Below are 6,000 nucleotides of genomic sequence, written 5' to 3' on the forward strand. Positions count from 1 at the left end.
GTTCATGAAAGTTGATGAGGCTATAAAGTAGACGAATTTATTAGTCCCTAAAATGGGCAAGATCTTTCTAGTAGAACAAAATATAGTCTACAAGACAGTGGACGAACCTATAACTAAGTTGACAGGTCCATAATTATGCACGAAAGTAGACGGATCTAACTAAGCTGACGGGCTCAGCAAAAAGCCAAGGAATGAAGGCAAGTCTACATAGTAGACGTACATAGACAAATAAGCCTATCATGTAAGGAAGATGGGTTCGTATTCAACTTGTGAAAATAGCATACAAGCGTACAAATGTCAACTAGTAAAAAGCTAGATGACGTTACAAGCAACAAGCATAAGATACCGAACATAAAATGAAGTCTTTACAAACGAAGCCCAAAAATGCTAGGGCATTTAAACATTGTTTGAAAATTAAACGAAATATGAAAATTGCAAAGAGTAAAGGCTATGGCTGAACAGCGGAAGCGTCTTTTAGGGTCTTATTGTCTTTATCTTGAACAGAAGGGTTCTCTGCGTCTAAGAGCTCAATGGAGGGGTTGGAAGTGGTGACGGGAGGATTCGTGGCAGGTTGAGCAAGGATGATGCCATCATCCTTGGGTGGGAGATCTGGTTCATTGGAGTCGTCACTCTCATCAACAACGGCATCACCAGCAGTGGTTGGCAGGATGAGGGCATCCATGGTAATCCCGAATAGATCCAAGTATGGAAAGGAGAGCGCGACCTGTTTAAGGCAGTCCTCAAACCCAGTACCATAATACTCAGCACAAGAGTTGATGAATGATTGAGACGCCTTGAATTCCGTAATAGTGTCGGCCCCAGCCTTCTCCATCTCCCCACGCAAGGTCGACAGCTCTTCCTATAGCGTCTCCTTTTGACAACCTGCCTCCTACAACTTTTCTTTTAACTCCTTCAGTTCACTATTTAGAGTTCGGAGAGCCTCCTTGTACTGCACTTGCGAGTCTAGTAAATTTTTATTACTCTTCCTGACCCTGCTGACGACCCCCTCTTTGGTAACAAACTTGTCCAGAAGTGCCTTAACACGCACCAAAACCTGAAAAGGATACAGTCATTAATCAATGGACAGAAAGAGACAAAATAAAAAATTAGCCAAGGAAGTAAACATACCCGGGTGAGGTCAAAAAGAGCCGATGCCCCTAGGTCCTTCGTTCCTAGCTGATTGCAAGGCTCTATGTCTGTCGGCTTTATGAGGGACTCCACTCCCTCGATAGCATAATCTTTGTGGGTCAGAAGGTGATGGGGTCCCTCAATGACGGGACTAGAAGAAGTCATCACTTCCTTGCCTGCGCCCTGACTTGACTTGGGAGGAGACTTCTTGACGTGCTCATCTCTAAGGGTGATGGCTGCCTTCTTGGAAGGACGGTTGTCCTTCCCGTCAGCCTTCCTTTTGGCCGAACCCTTAGCAATGGCCTAGGGGGCTGACGAGGAGGCCTCTTCCTTAGCCTTCCTTTCTTCTTCCTTTTTACAAGCTACAGCTGCCCTCACCCTTTGTCTAGCCACCTCAATTTCTGCAAAAAGACAACAAATGTACCTTGGAAAAGCAAACAGCAAGAACAAAAGTGACGAGGATGGTAGGAAATGCACTTACGACGATGAGAGTATTCGTCCAATTTGAGAGCCTCTGGTGTTGGCACGGGACCCCCGCAATAAGCGTGCGAAGTGTTGAGCGTGATGAGATCCTGGCACCTCTACTCATCCAAAGGAATTTCTGTTACCCAGCGAATAAAGTCTTCTTGCTCCTCTGTAATATGAGGGCGAATGCTAGCTGAAAAAAAGGAGACTAGACGGTGTTAAAAGCTTGGAATGAACAAACAAAGGAAGAAGAGCAGACGAGATTAACCTGAATCCTTGATAAAAGCCCAAGTGTTGTCAAAATAACTACGGGCCATCGTCTCCCTTTCTTCTTGACGACACACTCAATTCGTCCCCTTAACAAAAAAGTATCTACTTTTCCAGTTTCTGTCAGAGTCTGGCATATCAGACACTAGTCTCAAGTCCCTCTCTCGGGTGGCAAAATGATATGTCCCTTTAGAAAAGACGATGTACTGGGGTTTATAGCAGTAGAAGAACTCGTCCAACAAAAGCAGACGGTTCCCTCCACTCAGATGACCCCATATGATCTCAGCACCTATAAAGATCTTTTAGGCATTCGGAGCGATCTGGTTGACGGACAACCCCATGAAATTAGCTAGCTGACGGTGCAAAGCCGTCAATGGTAATCTAAGCCCCGTAGCAAACATGGTGTCATACATACCAACATTTGCAGTCCTCCCCGTATAGCATTTTTCGTTTTTTCTAGGAAGATGGATTGTGATATGGTCTGGGATTTGGTAACGGGTAGGCAACTCCTTAAAGACTCTGTCACTCATTTTTGGTAGGAACTTATTGACGGCCCAAACCTGGGAAGGATGAAGGGACGGTTGCCTCCAGGACTTCTTGAAGTTCCCTCATAGGATTCCTCATCACCTTCGTCTCTGTCTCCGTCACTATCCCTCACCTCTTCTCCTTCCTCAACTTCACCATCCTCACTTACTATTTCTTCCTCACCTTCCTCTCCATAACTTTCAACTTCCTCATCAAGATATTGGGTTAACGTTTCCCTTTCTGACGACCAGGAAGAACCCTCGAACTCATGACCTGAACTGAATACCTCGTCGTAGCCCGCTCCTTCGCGGACTGATGACATTTCACGCATTGCGTCACTTGACATCTGACTACCTACAAGTGAGGGATTCATTTTAAAAACCTAAGATGACGACCTCACTAGGGAGTTAATCAATTAGAATAAAGAACATATGTATAAGAAAAAGGAGAAAAGAACTTACAAGTGTCTTTTGAAGCAACAGTTTCGAAAATGACGATAGCAGCACAAGCGACGGAGTTAACAAGCCGATGGAGTAAAAGTGATGGGCTTTCTCTTCGGAAATTAGCAAGGATGAAATATGAGAAATGAGGAGAGAAGGCGAATTATATATAGGAAGGAAAGTGCATGGAAGACGATGCGACGCCCTCTTCTAGAAGCGGAACCAACCAAAATGCGCCACGTGTCCGAGCATTTAATAATAGCTGCTCGAGGAGTTGCCCATACATGACTTTTTCCTCTCTCCTCGCCAAGAAGAAGATTAGCAGTGAAAGTATAACTCCATAACCCATCAGTTTAAGCTGACGGGGATATGGAGTAGGGGGCAACTGATAAAGGAAAAAATTGTAGTAATAGCGTTCACCCCAGAAAAGGTATAAAGTGACACCCCAATTAAACCCGTTAGGATTCATTGAGGGCGACGACATTAAGTAAGTCACATAGCGCACCTTAGAGATGACGGGATGATCTAAGGAAAAGGGTACGGGTGGCTGACGATGAGAAAGCTGAAGAGATCAAGTGGAGCTGACGACCCTGACAAAGCTTAGCTTGATCTCCATGTTTGCATATATAAGGAAATATCTTACGCTTCACATTTAGTGTTGATCAAAATGACTCCTACAAGGAAAGGACTCTGCAATATACGCTTTGCAAGGATTCCTATAAGGAAAAGACTTTTGCAGCAAGGAAAAGATGTCAACCCTTTACTACTATAAAAGCCCCAATACCCTCATTAACAAAGGTACGCATAATTTACCTGCTCTAGCACTCTAGAGTTGTGAGAAATTCTAACTTGACCTTTGGAGCTTATTTGGTTGGCACCACACCGGTACTCTCTACGAGGTCTTCTCTTTTTTGTGTTGTGCTGGTGCTGTTTCGAGCACGTGAGGACCGTGTAGCTCACTATTGATTTTTCGGCATCATCAGTAACTTATCCTATATACTTTGATGCATTTGTTTTATGATCTTTTCATGGTTCCTATTTTTTTCCAGCACCTACCATTTTATATTTATTTATTTGGTCATTGTCTAGCAATAACGGTTGTTTCTAAAATCAATTTTTGTTTTTCATTTATATTGGATTCTTGTAGGAATATGTTTTTGTTGATAGGAATGGAAGCATTTTCAACATATACTTAATTGGTTGAGGGATGCTGCTGTTCCCACATTGAAAGATGGTGAATATTCAGAGCTACTTCGGGGGGCAAAGTACTATCAGTTACTTGTAAGTCACCCTTTCATCTATTTGGTTGATTTCCATTTTTAGGTTGATGTCCTTGGTGTTAATAGGTATTATAGGTGGAAAAATGCTAAACTAACAATTGAATGACCTTGCTTGTACTTGAAGTAAGACTTGGATTACTTTACTTGCACTCTAAGTAGAATTAGATACAATAAAAACGGACAACAATCTTAGGCCTTGACCTCCTTAACAGAAAAGTTCCTTTGTATTCTGCAAAAACTTATAATGGCAAGACCACGAAAGGACTAACTTGATATGATTTTTAAGACTATCAAATTACATAAAGTACAATAGAACCTGAAAACTATTTATTCATCAAGATTGGGAATGTTTTTACATTATATAGTACTGGGTAGCTAATACTGTAATATTTTTTTGGTTGATATTTTTAATATTCACCATTGGATATTGTACAGAAAGTTATTATTACGATTAAAAACCATTAAATGGGTTAACTATAACAACTACTAGTCCTTGTTCTTGTTACATTTATTGCTTTCATGTGCTATAAAACAAATGGGGTGTCTGTATTTATGTATTTCTAATGAATCTGAATACGATATACTAGTGTAATGTAGCCAACTCCTCAGCTTATAACTTCTAGTAGAAAGGTGGAGGATGAAGTTGAGAGTTCAAGATCCACCGGGTGCATGTGTACCTACTTTTTTTTTTTTTTTTTTTTTTTTTGAGATAAGTAATAAGTTTATTCATGTCAAGAAAAGGGGGAACACCCTAGTACACAGGGAGTGTACAAGGGGTCAAGCATTCAAGAACAAAAATTACAAGAATCTAAGAAATCAAGAAAAGAAGAAAATGATTGGTTTTGCAATGCAGCCAACAATCCATTAAAGTTCTAAAGAAAAATAGTTTCAAGTCGGATATGGATCTCTCCTTATCTTCAAAGCACTGACTATTTCTCTCCCTCCAAAGACACCACAATAAGCAATTGGGAATCATTAGCCATATATATCTATTTTGATGGCGGCCAAATTTGCCTTGCCAACATGCTAGAAGCCTCACTATAGATTGCAGCATAACCCAGCTCACTCCAAAAAAACCGAACACCATAGCCCACAGATCCATTGTAACCGGACAATGAAGAAAAAGATGATCAACTGATTCACCATTACACTTGCACATGTAGCGCCAATCTAATATCCAAACCTTCCTTTTTCGTAGATTGTCAATCGCTAAGCATTTCCCTAAAGCAGCAGTCTAAACAAAGAAACTACTCGAGAAGGAATCTTCTGTTTCCAAATGCTTTTCCAAGGGAAGGAATAGTCATTAGAGCCCATTAAGAGACTATAATATCCTTAACCATGAAGCCCTTCTCTCTATCAGATTTCTAGCACATCTTATCCTTGCCAAACCCTCTCATCGAAGCACCATATATGGTATCCATGAAACTAGTCAGCGCCTCTAATTCCCGAGCATGCACACCCCTAAAGAAACTAACATCCCAAAACAAGGTTCCATTATCAAACTTCATAATCTCAGCCACACTAGCCTCTTGATCTCGGCAAAAATCTAAATAATTCAGGATAGCTGACTGCAAGAGATGTTTCATCACACCAACAGTCTTGCCAAAATTTAACCCTAGACCCATCTCCAATATCATATAGAATGTGGCGAGAAAAAGAAGGCCATTCTCGACTAATAGTTTTCCACAAGCTAACACCATATGGGCCATTAAAAGGTCTAGTACACCAGCCACCCTATCCACAGCCATATTTCACCGCTCTCACTTGCCTCCAAAGGGCAGCTGTCACGCCCCAAACCTGATACCTGGATTTGTGACCATGATCGGCATGCTAATATCAAGTTTAAACCTGATATTAACAAGAACTAACTTAACTTTTACAAAACTTTTACAAAA

Source organism: Quercus robur, chromosome 12 (genome assembly GCF_932294415.1).
Source record: "Quercus robur chromosome 12, dhQueRobu3.1, whole genome shotgun sequence".
Taxonomy (NCBI): domain Eukaryota; kingdom Viridiplantae; phylum Streptophyta; class Magnoliopsida; order Fagales; family Fagaceae; genus Quercus; species Quercus robur.